This window comes from Carcharodon carcharias, chromosome 16, assembly GCF_017639515.1.
Source record: "Carcharodon carcharias isolate sCarCar2 chromosome 16, sCarCar2.pri, whole genome shotgun sequence".
NCBI classification, from domain to species: Eukaryota; Metazoa; Chordata; class Chondrichthyes; order Lamniformes; family Lamnidae; genus Carcharodon; species Carcharodon carcharias.
This window is the reverse complement of record NC_054482.1, coordinates 12,730,500-12,747,287: the sequence shown is the minus strand read 5'-3', so window position 1 is coordinate 12,747,287 and position 16,788 is coordinate 12,730,500. Positions and strand designations below refer to the sequence as shown.

Genomic DNA, 16,788 nt, shown 5'->3' with positions numbered 1-16,788 from the left:
AAGCGCGAGGAGGAGCGGAGGAGATCGAAATGGCGGTTTGTGCTTGAGGGCGGAAATTAGCAGTACGTTTCTTTTTTTAAAAAAAAAATTCATTCACGGGATGTGGGCTTTGCTGGCTGCATTGTAATTGTGTTTTTTTTTTCTCTAGTTTAAACGTTATCACAACCTTCCTCTTGCTCGAGCCACTTCTCCTTCCATCCTCCTCAGTCACACGTCATTGTTTACCTGTGTTGACAGGAGGCGCGCGCTGGAAACGGGGGAACCGTTTCTCTTGCGGTAGATTTTCGCCAGCCAGGAGCCCAATGTGTTCGAGGGACTACCCACAAAGCAAACGCAAGAGTTCAGACCTGGTACGAAATCCAAAATTCATTTTAACTCCTGCAATGACCCTTGAGACTGGGTTGTTTAGGCATGAGTGGAGCAGAAAGCCCTGCCAGATCACTCCCCTGCCTTGGTGATCATTCACTAACTTGTGAGTGGTATTTCTGTTAAAGTTTGATTTAGATGTGGTTAAACAAAACCGCGTGCTTTCCCCTTGCATTATTGCCCCGTTACTGCCAGGCGAAAACAGTGATAAGTGACCCCCCCCCCCCCCAAAGATGTCAGAGTGTTAAAAAAAAATTCAAAGGGGGCATTACTGTTTTTTCTTTGAACTGCAGCTTGAGACTCACAAGTACTTGTCAATGTATAAAAACAAAAAAAACTGCGGATGCTGGAAATCCAAAACAAAAACAGCATTACCTGGAAAAACTCAGGTCTGGCAGCTTCGGCAGAGAAGAAAAGAGTTGACGTTTCGAGTCCTCATGACCCTTCAGCAGAACTAAGTAAAAATAGGAAAGGGGTGAAATATAAGCTGGTTTAAGGGGGGGGGGGGAGGGTGGGTTGTTGTTGGGACAAGCAGCCAGTAATAGGTGGAGATAACCAAAAGATGTCACAGAAAGGTCATGAGGACTCGAAACGTCAACTCTTTTCTTCTCCGCCGATGCTGCCAGACCTGCTGGAGTCATGAGGACTCGAAACTTCAACTCTTTTCTTCTCCGCCGATGCTGCTAGACCTGCTGAGTTTTTCCTTGTCAATGTATAATTTAGTTTAAACTGAACAACAATGACATTCAATGACCTCAAAACTTATCTAAATTATTTCACCCACAATGGGCAACTGCAGTAACCAGCACAACCGCTCTGTAGACTTCAGGCTAACTATTGCTAAATGTTGCAACCTTGTTCAAAAAGGTGCAAAAGGATAAGCCCAACGACTACAGTACAATCAGTTTAACCTCGGTGGTGGGAAAGCTTTTCGAAATGTAGGCCTGAATCCCTTGAGCTGCGGCAATAATGAGAGCTTACTACGGCACTTGAAGATTCCCCTGAGTCAATGCGGCTGCGCATTTCTTCCGGGATCTTCTGATTCCGGCTTTCATCGAAATATGCTGCATCCCTTGGGGAACTCCATTGGAGCAAAGTAGTGTTGGGGAAAGACAGGACATGCTCCCTTTGTATGGCAGTAGCTAGTGAAGAGTAAGTTTAAAGGCCCAGTCTTTGAATGTTAGTGAATGGGTGAGTGGATGAACGGGCGACTGAGGGAATGGGTAGGTGGGTGAGATGGTAGGTAGGTGAGTGGGTTGGGGGTAGTCGGGTCAAGTGGGGGGGCTGGTCAGCTCTGGTCGGGGGTGGTACTTGGGTGATTGGTGGGAGTGGTGGTTGGGTGGTCAAGAGGTAGTCGGGTCAGGTCTGGGGGAATCGGGTAGTCGAGTAGTAGGGTTGCGTCGGGGGGGTTAGTTGGTTCAGGTACTGGGTTGTTCGGTGGGGGGGTAGTCAGGTCGGGAGTGGGGGTGTTGGCCGGGTTGGATCAGCTTGGCAGGGGTATTTGGGGAGGGTGATTGGGGAGAGTCAGTTGTGGAGTTACCCAGGTGTTAGACTAAGTGCAGAATCGTCCCGGATTTGCACTGTGCGGTAGCAGGCAGGAGAAAGGCCGTTTTACCTGCTGGCAGCAATGGTGGCTTTTCGCGCAGTATCGCCCCCGTACCGGCGCATTCCTGGGAAACTTGCCAAGTCGCTGGCGGGGCAGCCTCTGATTTGCTTGCACCACTCTTCTCCCCCCCCCCCCGCCCCAGTCACCTCAAGCCTTCAATAAACTGGGCATAGGAAGCTTCTGAACTGATGGCTGACAAAGGGAGGAAAATGCTGCCCCATTGGGAGGAGGATCAGCAGACGTACACTCTGGGGCCTTCCACCCAGGTGACTCCGGGAGTGTCCGGACCATCCGAACCCTCTCCTCGTGACCCCAGCAGCTCCAGCTCCATAGGCCGAGGAGGGTGCCACTGCCATGCAGCAGGACCCCGAAAGCAAGGTGGGGCCTTCCAGGTCTCAGCCCTCCAGAGGATGCCCATCGAGGTGATTACAGTCAGCAGGCTGCCTCCACCTCCACTGTGGATGTCAGGCAAGCACCAAGGTTTAGTAGCAGGGTCAGGAATGTTAAGAAAATGTAGTTTCAATGTGTGGGCATGGATGTTAATCACTTGTACATAATGTTGACTATTGTTAATAAACTTTCAACAATGTCACCCTGTCTATGGCTCCTTGTTACGATGGGCAGTGTTCATGTCTGTCTGAAGTGAAACCTTGGTTCCTGCACAAGATAAAGTCCAGGGCCTCTTCCCTATTCTTTGTGAAACCTTCCCAGCACACTGATGGTACGCCTTCACAGTCACTGGACACATCAGTCATGCCTGCACCTTGATGAGGATTATCATTGCTGCCAGAATGTCCTGGGCCAACACAACAGAGTTCCATCATTTTCTGTGTGTACTCTCAGCACCTTTGAGGTGTGGCTTGCCCCCATCTCATCAGCATCTGTGTCCGGTGACAGTGTAGTTATGAAGGGTCCATCTCACGAAGGATGCCATAGGATCAGGGGAAGTTAAGGTTTCCCCACTGCATCTCCATGATATGACCCTGTTCACAGAGCACAAGCGAGCTGCCTTCAGTCAGACAGGAGTCAGACATTCACATAAGCTATGTGAGGATCTATGGAGTGTCCCCACTGGATATCATAATCATTCTCCTGAAATGTAGGGACAATGGGCATCCGCTGCCTCTCCATAACAGGATCCTTGTCACAGAGGGTATGTGCATTGCCAACAGCCAGACAGGAGTCAGACATTCATAGATGCAATGTGAGGATCTATGGAGTGTCCTCACTACATGTCCCTATCATCCTCCACGAATCTAACAGCTATGACAGCCTCCTGAGCACGCCTCCCTCATCTGGACAATGTGATGGCCTCATCGCCATCATCCTCGCCTTCAAGGACCTCCTCATCATTATCCCCTTTGACATCTTCCTCATCGGAGGAGACATGCAGCTCCTCCCCCTGTTGCAGTGCCGCCAGGCTGTGAAGGGTGCAGCAGGGAACGATGATGCATGACACCCTATGTGAACTGGATTGCAGGGCTCCAGACCAGTCCAGGCACTGGAACCTCATCTTCAATATCCCAATGATTTGCACCACCAATGTGTGAGCTGCAGCCTGAGCCTCATCTCTGCTGCACTCTGAGGCTGCTGCACTGGCGTCATCAGCCACATCCTATGTGGGTAGCCCTTGACCTGATGAGCCAGACCTGTAGCCTCTGTGGACCCTGGAAGATGTCAGGGATCTGAGACCTACTGAGAATGTAGGAGTTGTGGATACGCCCTGGGAATTGTGCTCAGACTTGTAGGATGTGTTTGCTGTGGTTGCAGACTAGCTGAACATTCAGTGAGTGGAAGCCCTTGCAATGGACGTAGTGGACTGCTTGCTGTCACGGTGATCTAAGTGCCACGTGAGTGCAGTTGATGGTACCTGAACCTGTGGGAAACCTGAGATCTGCGCAAATCCCAGCTCCCTTGCTTCCTGGCTTCTCTGATCCAGAGTCAAATGCACAAAGTTGTGTTCCTTCGTGAATATGGCATTCATGACCTCCTGGATGCACTTGTGTGTGGAGGCTTGCGGGATTTCGCAGAGGTCACCTGTGGAGGCCTAGATGGAGCCACTGGTGTAAAAATTGAGCGCCACGGTCACTTTCACGGCCATTGGCAGTTCCGTCCAAGGCACTGTGACGCCAAATCCTACAACTGGTGGCCGGTGTGACTGGCCAGTCCCCTGGACATGCATAGCCTTCGGCAACACTTGTTCTCGGTCATCTGCAGGAATGACAAGCGCTGTTTGAGGACCTTGGGCCTGGCTAGGCACCAATCCACAACTGCTCACTGTGGCCCTTCAGCAGCGTGTGCAGGAGCTCCAACCACCCCTTCTTCTTGAGGGTTCTGCTCCTCCCCCTGCTCAGCCAGGCTCCTCTGTCACTTGTTTCTCTGTCATCTCCGCTCCCTGTAAGCCATGAGGCATTCAGCTAGATCACAAGGCTTCATGCTCCTGATGTGCTCTTCCTGCAGGATGAAAGAGAGAGATGTGTGGGTTAGCATGGATGTACTAAGAATCTCTCTTGGTTAAGTCTGAAGGCTCCTTAACACATGCTGCAGAGAGCTGGCCACCACTTGGATAGCCAGAATTTAATACACTGCAAGACTGCCCAAAACCCCCCCCACCTCTGTCCAACTCTACCTGACTGATTGGCAGCAGCCTCGGCCACTGGACTGGATGCTGCGCTCTCAGCTCAGGCACAGGCATTCTCCTAATCCATGCTGCAAGGCAGCACTGTCAGCTTGAACTATGGGGGAGACTGATCCAAACTTGAATGAGGACATTGCAAGGGGCTGTGAGTGCCTCCACCAGAGACTGCTCCATGGCGCAAGAAGATTGTACAGCTTTCTCTGTCATACAATTGTTCTGCAGCCCCCTAAAACTCTCATTAATTTGCAGTCTGATCCCCAAGGGTTGAAAAGCTCAGGAGCATTTGGTGGCACTTTCATGCCTCTGAATTGCTTGAGTGGGCAGATAAGCGAGAGGCCCAACTCCAAGCATGTCAATGTAGCAGTGCCTGCACGGTCTCAGCTGCAGAAGAATGCTCAATTAATACAAGGTTTCCCTAATGCGTGACTGCTTCCCTCTGCCTCCCTCTCCTACATGTGCTTTTACCATCAGACTGTGCTGCCTTGCACCCTCCACCCCTCACCTCAATGCAGTGCAACCCTTGCCCTGGCATTGCACTGTCAGCCAGCTGGGAAAAAGCAACTTGCCTGTGCCCTTACCTCTTCCTTGAAGTTGAATGGGTGACCCTTGCGAGCGCTGCACAAGGTGAGTGTGCACACGTGTCTGAATTCCTCTTGAAGTTCACTCACCAGGTGCACGCCTTGTAAACGCTGTTGTGAAACACTGACGTGCTCTGATGATCCAGCTTGGCAGGCAGGCAAGATGATGAGAGGCAAATGCATTGAACTTAAGTTCCCGAGGTTGGATGGCGGGAAAGGAGGCCTGCCATTGACGGGCAGAGCGGACGATCGCAAACTGGTTTCACAATGATGTAAAACTGATTTTTGGCCTTCTCGCCAGGTTCGCCATGGGGGTGGAAAATGCCAGCCTAAGCTTTAATCTGTCTAACATTTCTTGGGTAACTTATTCAGGTAAGTACCGCGGAACTGTCCAAAGCCTTTGACTCAGAGTTAGAGACATTTGTGGAGAGTCCTGGGGAGCTGGGGAATTGCCCATTAGAATTTAAACTTCTCGGACAATTGCCACGTAGAGCTGCACGTCAAGACATCCACAGGGTCCTGATGCGCCTATTCAGTCATATGTTTGGTCTCCTTTGATCAAGTGACTGGAAGACTGGACCTGATAATTCAAGACAAAATTAACAGTTACTTGGACAAATGTGGATTAATTAAGGAAAGCCAGCACAGACTTGTTGAAGGCAAATCAAACTTGCTTGAGTTTTTTGATAAGGTAACAGAGAGGGTTGATTAGGGTAAGGCCGTTGATGTGCACGTGAACTTTCAGAAGGCATTTGATAAAGTGCCACATAACAGGCTTGTGAGTGAAGTTAGAGTTCATGGAATAAAAGAGACAGTGGGAGCATGGATATGATATTTGTTAAGTAACAGGAAACAGAAAGTAGTGGAGGAAGGTACACTGTAGGGCTCCCCAGGGTCGGTTAAGACCCCAGCTTTTCTTGGGTGTACAAGGTAAAATTTGTGACACCAAACTTGGAAGTATTGTAAACTGTGAGGAGGATAGTGATAAACTTCAATGGGAGATAGATAGGCTGATAGAATGGGCAGACAAATGGCAGATGAAATTTAAGTTAGAGAAGTGTGAAGTGATTCATTTTGGTAGGAAGAATGAGGAGAGGCAAGATAAAGTAAAGTCCAGTTCCAAAAAAAGAGTCATATTTGAGGCGAAACACTAACTCTGTTTTTCTTCCAGATGCTGCCAAACTTGCTGAGTATTTCCAGCACTTCCTGTTTTTATATTATAATGTAAATGATACAATTCTAAAGAGGATGGAAGAGCAGAGGGACCTGGGGTAAATGTGCACAAATCATTGAAGATAGCAGTGCTGTTTGATAAAGCCTATGGGATCCTGGCCTTCATAAATAGGGGCATTGAAGTACTAAAGCCAGGAAGTTATGATAAACCTGTATAAAACACTGGTTTGGCCTCAAATGGAGTATCGTGTCCAGTTCAGGGCATGACACTTTATAAATGATAGGGAGACATTGGAAAGGATGCAGAAAAGATTCCCGAGAATGATTCCAGGCATGAGGAACTTTAGTTACATGGATAGATTGAAGAAGCTGGAGCTGTTCTCCTCGAGGAAAGATCTGAAAGTGGTGTTCAAAATTATGAGGGGGCTGGACAGAGTGGATAGGGAGAAACTGTTTCCTTTGGCGGAAGAATTGAGAGAGAAGCAGAGGAGATGGTTTAAGGTGATTGGCAAAAGAAGCAACGACGAAATGAGGCAAAACAATTTTTATCTGGCATGTGGTTAGGATCTGGAATGCATTGCCTGAGTGTGTGGTGGTGCCAACTTCAACCGTAGGCTTCAAAACAGAATTGGATAATTATCTGGAGAGAAAATATTTGCTGGACTATGGGGAAAAAGCGAGTAAGTGGGACTTGATGAGTTGCTCTTGCAAAGAGCCTGAATTGGCAGGAGGGGCCAAATGGACTCCTTTTATTGTGTAACCATTCTATGATTCTATGACCAATGTTACAGGACATTACACAGTTCATATATGACAAAATTTTAACCTAAAATATATATGTGAAATATTAAAATTCTTATAGCTGCACTTATACCAGTATATAAAATTTTACTTTGTGTCATCAACCTTTTGTCATTTAATCTCTCCTGTCTCCCACTCAATCACAGACCTCTTTTGTTCCTTTTCCAACCTTCCCTTTTTCACTTGCTTAAAACCTGTTACATTTTTAGCTTTTCCCAGTTCTGCTGCTGAGTATTTCCAGAATTTTTTGCTTTCATTACAAAAACTAACTTCCTGTCATATTTTTATGGTGACTTTCCCTATTACAAATCCTGATATCCACACTTATATCGAATCTGTTTAGATAAACTCGTCACAACATATCTACATTCTCGCAACCCTCCAGAGGGGATAATGGATCACCTCAATTGTGTAGCTCCCAGTTGCTTGGTTTGTACTACACACAAATTCTACATTTCAGTTCTCCAAATTCCTGTACCTTCTGCTATTCAACTAAAAATCATAACTTCAAATCACAGTATTAGGTAATACAAATAAGGACATGTATGATTTTAAACTGAGGATTAAATTATACCTCTGTGTGCTGTGCCAATTACTTTGGGCTCTGTAGCCCCATTTCTCCAGAAGATGGTGTTAGCTCTTTCCTATTGCCCTGCAATTCCCACATAGGCCTGCATGTTAGGACTTCCATAGTGTCCTCATGTGCATCTTCATCAGATTGACCAGCATCCTCATGTACAAAAGTAGATTTACTTTAAATTCAGCTTTCAATTATGTGTATTGTCCACATTATTCACCCTTTCCCAGTTATTTGCTGACTTTCGATTGCTCTTATTGTTAAGACTGATGCAGTTGGTAAGGCGGAGTTATTTAAATCATCCCAGAAGGAAACTTTAAACAACTGTCATAACCAATAAATTTAAGTGTTATGTTTGCGATGCAACTCTAAATTCAGGAATCAGACCACTAGTTCTCAAGGCTTTACATTAAATTAAATGAAACATTTTATTAATTTATACAGGTTAGAATATATGTACACTTGGCTACAAATTACTACTATTATAACTTCTAACAATTTCTAAACTAATCTCCATTAAGGCAACAGCAACCCATAAAGTTTACCAAACACCAGGCAAAATGTTTTCACCTTACAAATTCAAAATTAGGTTCTTTTCACTGTGGAGCCAGTTGAAGGCTTGCAGCTGCCTTTTGATCTTACATTGTCTCTGCCTGCACACCCGAAAACTACTGAAGTTATACTTACCAGATCCATTGAATGTTAATTCTCATTGTAGCAACAATCTCTTTGAGCTTCAGCTTTTAACAATGAATCCCCTTTCATAATACCAATTTTACTAGTAATATAAACATATTGCTTGGTAGCTGCTAGAAAAGTGACAAGCTTTCACCCACTTCTTGAATGCTCTATTCAAAAAATACAAATGCACGCTATCTCTCTTACATTTCAAAACTAGTACATATCAAAGCTTCCAGACTACCTGGCTTTAATCCAATTAAGACATACCCACAGACCAAACCTCTATTTTAAAAGAAAAATATTTTCCAAAATATTACATACATTAATAGCTTCATGACATCCCCCTCCTTATCAGAAAATGAACTGTCATAACTCTAAAAGAGGGCTTCATTTTAATGACCCACCTCACACTATCTCCTATACTTATTACACTATTACATTACCAGATGCATGCATTAACATAACTATACATATAAATAAATATATATATATACAAGTCCTTGGTATCAACAGAAATCACTCCAATTCAGTGTCCAGGTTTTGTTTTAAATGTTCCATAGTGAAACAATGGGAATTTGCATTCAAAGGGGAAAATATGTTTAAAGGAGAGAAGGCTGTGTGTAAGCGTAGGCATTCTAAGATCTAACAAGCGTGAAAACCTTCAGCATCTATGCTTCAAGCTGCTGTCTGCAAAGTACTGAAGTTAAGAAAACTCACTTTGAATTGGATTGTTCAGGGTATCATGTTTCTTTGCCTGGGTCTTTTAAAATCTATGTGTCTTACTGTTGCCTTAACGAAAGTGTAACTGGGAGTTAGATTAATTAGGAGATTTAGAAATTTCATAGTAGTAATTTGTAGATCTATGTATGTATTTAAAATAATTTCTTCTGTTAATAAAGGTTATATTTAGTTGTGTAAGAAACCTTGTAAGACTTGGTGGTCTTATTACTACTAAATTCAAGGCACGCATCTTGAAATTTATACCACTTGCAAAATAAGTTTTGGCAGTTGTTTCAAGTTTCCCTCTGGGATTTGAGCAGCTCAGCATTTACCATCAGCTGTGCCATTGATTCCTGTTAACCTGTATTTACTCGTATGATAGTGAGATCTGATGTGTAAAAATCAAACCTCCTCATTAGCTGAATGAGACATCCATGTCTTTTTGCATTTGTGTTTCTTCAATCTATTCACATTGGACTGCTTTATGTCACTAGAAGGTGAATGCATAACATAATCATTATTATCAGATTAGTCAGCTATATAAATGCCACTTATTTCCAAGCAATATGGTAATATTATGGTTAGTGGTCACTGACACACTGGTTTGTGACTTCAAATTCTAGTATGGTAATGATATGAAATTGAATCGACTAAATCTAGTAACTTGTCAGATGGTGCCAAAAAAATGACCGTGAAATCTGCTGGATTGTCATTAAAAACCCAAGCGGTTTACTAATGTCCTGGGAAGGGAACCTGTGACCCCAACTAGTCTGACCTACAAATGACTGCCTGCCTTCTCAGGGCAATGTGGGATGACAATAGATCCTGTGTTGTCCACAGGAGCAAACAGATTTGGAGCCTGCCTTTTTGCCTATCTATTGCAAAAGCATGACTGCTTTTTTTAGATGTCCAATATTCCTCTGTTTCCTGACTCTTCACAGTCAGAAAGAGGTCAAAAACTTTTCCAACACAATGTGTGGGAAGTGTTCATTCTAAGACAAGCCATTGAATTGCTTGATATTTGTTCGTCTATGAAGAAACATTATCAAAGCTAGTTTATTAGAATATTCCGTACTTACCATCTTAAAGTGGTCAAAAGTCTCCTGAAATGGAGACTTATGTACTGGGGAACGGGAATTCTCCCCAACAGTATAGTGCAGTGTTCCAATATGTCAACCCCCCCATCACTAGCAAAATCATGGCATAGGCTTCTGGTTTGAGTAACGCTCCAGCATCACTTTTCATGAGCCATCTCATGCCAGCTAAGATTATGTTTTGTGTGTCATGATCAGGTAAGGAGGGGTCATATAGCTCCCATCTTTTCCCTCTCCTTGTTTGACTACAACAGGTTTTTTTTGTTTTGGAAAGGATATACATGCCAATTTAGTGGCATGTTAACTGTTTATGCATTGTGATCATAAGAGAACCAATTGGAGAGGTTTTCCTGAGTTTAACAAAGAAAGAAGTTAGCTTAACTCATACTTAAACCAATCTTAGTAAAATAATAAAATACGCTCTGACTTTTACACACACACACTCAAAGTTCACACACGCACACAAATATAGATTACAGAGAAGGGAAGGATAGGTTGGCCAAATTAGAGTCCATAAAGAATAAAAGGAACCTACAATCTGTAGTTCAGTGACTTGGCTGACTTCAGGCTGAATTCGGTGGTCTTGAGACTTTTCTTCAGTGGTCCCAATGTTTCTGATTTAAAGATGTGGATGACTGATTTGATTGTTCTTTTGCAGATGGTAGTACTGGGTTGAACTCCTTTAAAAGGTCTCTGGGCAGCATGTTACGGAGAAACAAAGTCGGTGTGAAGCTGACTTGCTGGACGTCAGCTCGCCCCACAACCATAACCCACTGAAGGCGTGCTAAATAGGCTGCCAGTGGGACTTCTGCCCCTCACTGCTAAGGAAGTTCTGCCCTTGGGAGCTGCTCACAATTCCAATTGTGGCAGCTCCAGCAGTCCCAGCATTGCCAAGAGCGCATGAGTGGGCACTGCTGGGACTGCAAGGGTTTGGGGGAGGAGGGTAGGGGGGCGGGGGTGGTGTGTTTTATAGATCAGGCGGGTAGTAAGAAGTTGGGGCTACTATCTTTAGGGACCTGCCCCCCTTCACCAATGCACAGAGGGCACCCCCTGTAGATGGTAACCCCTTCCTTCTCGCCCTTTCAAAGTTTGTTAAAAAGAGGCCTGCCCACTCCTGCCTGACTGCCCATGCCAACTGTGTTATAGTGTGGGAAGCTTATTATTGAGGTCAATTGGCTTGTTAACAAGCTCAGTTAGCCTATGATTATTTATTTAAATATGGCGGGTAGTCTGCTGATTTCGACATCTGCCCACTTCCCCGTCCCCCTCCGGATAATGGGTGGTAAGACAGTGAAGGTGTCACCCGCCCTATTTTATGTGGGAGACACATAAAATCCAGTGCTCTGTCTGAAACAGGGGTGTCCCTGGATGGTCACAGTGATCAAACAGGGTTTGAAGCTTGAAAGTTGGTTGGGAGGGAGGGGGGAAGGAGGGACCCCACTCAGATTTTCTTGCTCAGTGTCTCAACTGCTTGTCTTCTGTTCTACAGAAAAACGTGCTTAAGCATATGACGTGTTAGCTTGTCACATGACCCCCACCCAACTACCCAGGGAATCCAAATAAGGTCATTGAGGTCAAGGGTAACTTGATTAGATCATGTCTAGGATGCTGTCTTAGCCAGGGTCCCTTTGTACAAGTGATTAGACTTAATGGTTCATCTCCAACAGTTGAATACCTCAGATTATCATCTTGATGCCATGCTAAGCGACAGGAGATGTGGGTACTTCACGTTCCCCTAATGTTATTGACTTTGTTGGTTTTTTAGACATGTCTCCATTTCAAAGGATTGGAATGTGGAATGTATAGTGATGCAAATTGAAGTAGCCATCTTTGGCTGCAAAGTCAAGTCACCTTTAGTCTCTGTTCTTAAAAAGTTTCTGTTTTTTAAAAATCCAATTCAGCTTTTCAACTAATGGATTAAAAATCATCATTCTCACCACTGCCCCCCCCCCCCCCCCTCCCCCCCTCCCCCCACCCCCCCCCCCCCCCCCCACCCCATCCCCTACAGGGCATCTGTTACCTGTTCCATGTTGTTCTTTCACACAATGCTACCTTTGTTCTGCTATTATCACACTCTGCTTTCTTACCTTTATGCCACTATCAGCACCTTTTTTTTAAGCAGTAACCACTACCATTAACAGTCCCTTTGTCCTTTAGTTCATGACATCTTTGTCAATCCTTTCTTTGTCCCCACCTATCACTAGCCTTCTATCCAGCTCCACCTGCCCCACCCCCTCTTTAACGTATAAATTTAATCACATTTCCACTTCTCTTCAGCTCTGAAGAAGGCTCTTATGGACTTGAAACATTAACTCTGTTTCGCTCTCCACAGATGCTGTTAGCCCTGCTGAGTTTTTCCAGCATTTTCTGTTTTTGATTTAAAATCATTATTTGACATAAAGCTGGTGTTCATAACAAGTGTAATTTGTAATACTCATACAAAGTGGTCTCACATCATTTTATTCATTCAAGGACAATTTCTGGATTTTTTTTTAACTAACCAAATAAACTAAATTAACAAAATGAAGGATAAAATAAAACGTAGCCCCTAAGTTAGGGTTACTGCAAAACCAAAGACAAAATTTAAAGGAGACTTACAACATCAAACCAAGATATGATTAAGAGGATCGATAAAGCACTCCAGCCGCCTCGGTGCCCACCGGGCACGGAAGGCCTCGAGGGTGCCTGCATACACCACGTGCTCCCTCTCCGGGGATACCCGGCCGCAGATGTAGCCGCTGAAGAGGGCAGACAGTCGGGTCAGATGACACCCTCGATTGCCCGCTGCCTGGACCTGTTAATGGCTAAGTTGGCCAAGCCCAGGAGCAAGTTCATGAGGAGGTCCTCTTCCTTCCCAGCCCCTCTCCGCACCGGGTGTCCATAGATCAGGAGCGTGGGACTGAAGTGCAAACAAAACAGTAATAAAAGGTTTTTTAAATAACTGAAGAGGGAGTGCAGCCTACAACACCCGTTGTAAACGTGGTCCACGGACTCCACAAGGCTGCAAAAAGGGCGGGTGTCCTGGGAGTCCGTGCACCTACACATTCTCCGATTGTAGGAGACTGCTGCATGCAACATCCTCCACCCCAGGTTCCCGACGGAAAGCGGGAGGACACCACCGTAGAGGGCCCTCCAATGGGGAGCTCCGCCGCCGGATGGCAGCAAGGTGTGCCAGGGCGTGTCCGGGCGGCGGGCGAGGGCAAGGAAGTGAAGGGTGTGCAGCAACATTCGTACAGGAAACTCCTCCATACCGTGCTAAAGGACACGGAGGGCATTTCTGTGAGGCGGCTCATACTGCGGGGCACCGGCTCCCCAGGGAGGGTTCGGGGCCTGGGGCCAATATGGAATTCCGTCCGAACAGGGGAATGCTCAGACGGAAGACCACCGCGCACCTGCATCACCTTGAGGCCCAGTATGATGTCGGGGCCGAGCACGACCGTCCTAAAGTCTTGAATGGCATCGGCCGCGAGGCGGATGTCTACGGACGTGTGACGCACCAACTCCTGTGGAAGCATCCAGCCCACCCCTCCGCCACCCAGTACGTCCCCGATCCTGGTCACCCCGGCAGCCACAGCCCTCCTCTCCGCCAGCCCCTGAAAAGGACGGAGGGGCGGATTCCTGATCTGCAGCTCTCTGACGATATTCACTACTCCTGACGGAGGAGAGCTGCGTCACGAGGCGACCATGTTCCAGGCTTTGATCAGGTCCTGGTAAAAGATGGGTAACGCCTGCAAGGAGCTTTCTGGAACTAAAGAAATGAAATGTTTTATTTCTGTCCTGTTATATTGGATCTATAGGCTGTTTTAACTGGATCCAAACACAGTTCCACCAGATTGAAAAGCTGTTGGATTTGAGGTTTGTAGTCTTATCTGGCCTGTACTGGGGCAATAGGCTGACTAGTTGATGAATAGTCTACTATTTATATTTGAATGTAAAATAAACCATAGCATAAGGATTATGTTCTATGGAGAAATGCTCTGTTTCCAATGAGTCATTGCAGGCTTGTAATCAATGGAATACACACTCTCACAAATGATAGAAAATGCAAAAATGTAAACAAATGCATGGGCAGAATAGTTTATATTTCACATTTCAAAAAATTTAACAAGTCATAGATATACAGTACAAGGCAAAATAGTACATGGAAATACATTTTAATAACTGCTTTCCTGCCATTGGGTGCTCTTGTGAATTTAACTTATTTTTGGACGGTCCATGTCTGAATTCAAGGCCCCAAAACATGAGGAATTGAATGAGCTGAATGGAGAAGATGAGCCCACAAACTGCTCCCAGGTCATGCCTATGATTATGGTTGTTCTCTCCATTCAGAATTGCACAAGAATACTTGAGAAGTGACGTGTTCCTTGATTTTTTTTTTTGTTCCCTTTCCTATTTCTTGTTTCTGCTCTTCATGCTCATGATGTCAGGGCTGAAGTTGGAAACTCTTCTCATGAGCCTCTGGCTGTCTTGACTATTTGTTTCTTCTTTTTAGGATATTCTTCATTCCTTTAAAGCTCCTTTTTGACTGAGCTGATCATTTAAATCATTTAACAATCTTTTGCATTTTCTTTCAAGCATGTGCTTCACTTCATTAACTTGATCCCTGTGCTTGGTGTATCAGTTGTTCGTTTTCACCCCTAACCCATTGTTGAGATGCCTGCTTATCCTTTGAATTTTAGTTTTCCAAAAGGGCCCTATCCAGTTTGTTATCCAGTCTTTGCTCTTCGCAGATGCTAATACTGTTTTGTTTCAGTTTCAGATGCCCAGCATTTGCAATTTTTTAAACAAGAGTGAGCAGTACTGATGTTTAGCCAGTAGGTGTCACAGATATTTACATCAAGCACTCAGCAGGCAGAATTGTCCCAGATTTGCACTAAAGGCCACGATGGCGGGTTTTCATGCTGTATCGTCCCAAATCTGCCACATTAATTATACATTCCTGGGAAACACGCAGCTTCCATGGCAGGTGGGCTCTCATTCGCCCACCACGCCATCATCTCGTCGCTTCATCACTCCGGGCGCCATATTTAAAGTGTAGGCGCGCGCACACCTCTCAGTGCTTCCAACCCACAACTGCTGCTAAGAAGACATGGCCCTGAAAGGCAAAAAGACTGCGACACCCAGGTTCAATGACGCATCCCTGGGGCACCTTTTGGACGCAATGGAAGCTCGCTGTGTTGCCCTCTACCCCAGCTCTGGCCACAGGATGGACAACAACCTCACTAATCCGGCTTAGGAAGCAGTGGCAGCGGTGGTCAACGAGAAGGGTGCCACTGCCACACAGCAGGTCCCTGAAAGCAGGCTGGAGCCCTCCAGGTCTTGGCCCTCCAGAGGACGCCCACTAAGGACATCACAGAAAGGGCGTAAAGGTCAGCAGGCCGCCTCCACCTCCTCTGTAGGTCGCCGGGGGGGGGTACCAAGACATAGCGGCAGGGTTAGGACAGTTAAGGAGAATTAGTTACACAGCTTGGGCATGGATGTTAATTACTTGTACGTAATGTTCACTATTGTCAATAAACTTCCAAGAATGTCTCCCTGCATATGGCTCCTTGTTCTGGTGAGCAGTGTCTGTGGCATTCAGATGTGAAACCTTTCTGCACAAGATAAAGGCAGGTGCCTCAGTTCAGGGCCTCTTCCCTCCACATTGTGCAGCCTTCAGACACAGTGATGACCTGGCCTCTCACCCGCTGGACACACTACTGATGCCTGCACCTCGACGGTGCTTGTCATTGCTGCCAGAATGCTGGGAGCAGACATCACAGAGAATCATCATTCTCTCTGTGTGCTTTCAGCACCTTTAAGGTGGAGCTCACTCCTGTCTCTTCAGCATCTGTGACCAGTGATGCTGTGCTCCTGAAGGGCTCAGGTGCTGAAGGCGGACACAGGATCAGATGCTTTTAAAGCTTTGTGGCTATGTCTGTATGATATGACCCTGATCACAGAGCGTAAATGAACTGCCCTCAGCCGGACAGGAGTCAGACTTTTTCAGAGGCTATGTGAAGATCTATGGAGTGTCCTCACTGCACGTTGTCATCGTCTTCTTGAAATCGAGTAACTATTAGGGCCTCCATTGCATCTCCATGATTGGAGCATTATCACAGAACGTATGTGCGCAGCCATAAGCCAGTCTGGAGTCAAACATTCATAGATGTAATGTGAGGATCTTATGATGTCTCCTATCTGCATGTTGGCATCATCCTCCACAAATCTAGCAGCTAAGAGAGCCTCTTGAGTGTGCCTGCCTCATCTGACCATTGCGAAGGCCTCATCACTGTCATCATCACCTTCAAGGACCTCCTCAGCCTCATCACCATCAACGTCCTCCTCATTGGAAAAGACCTCCAGTCCCCGCGTCTCCTCTTCAGCGTCTCCTCTACCTGTTGCAGCGCCAGGTTATAAAGGACAAAGTAGGTGTTGACCATCATGACACCCTCTGTGGACTATATTGCAGGGCTCCACCAGACCAACCCAGGCACTGGAACCTCATTTTCAGCATTCTGATGGTCTGCTTCACCTAGTTGCAAGTTGCCACTTGATCCTCATTATACCTTCAC

The 16,788-nt window shown here is 45.8% G+C and overlaps 1 long non-coding RNA gene across 2 annotated transcripts; it reads left to right on the top strand.

Moving 5' to 3' along the window:
* The first annotated feature begins 14 nt into the window (after nucleotides 1–14).
* Nucleotides 15–15,125, top strand: LOC121289260. Of its 2 annotated transcripts, none has more exons than XR_005945524.1 (3): nucleotides 15–62; nucleotides 238–350; nucleotides 14,988–15,125. It is a non-coding gene; the product is annotated as an uncharacterized LOC121289260 (long non-coding RNA). The 2 variants fall into 2 exon arrangements; XR_005945523.1 differs by having other exon boundaries at nucleotides 149–350.
* Nucleotides 15,126–16,788: the final 1,663 nt, after the last annotated feature.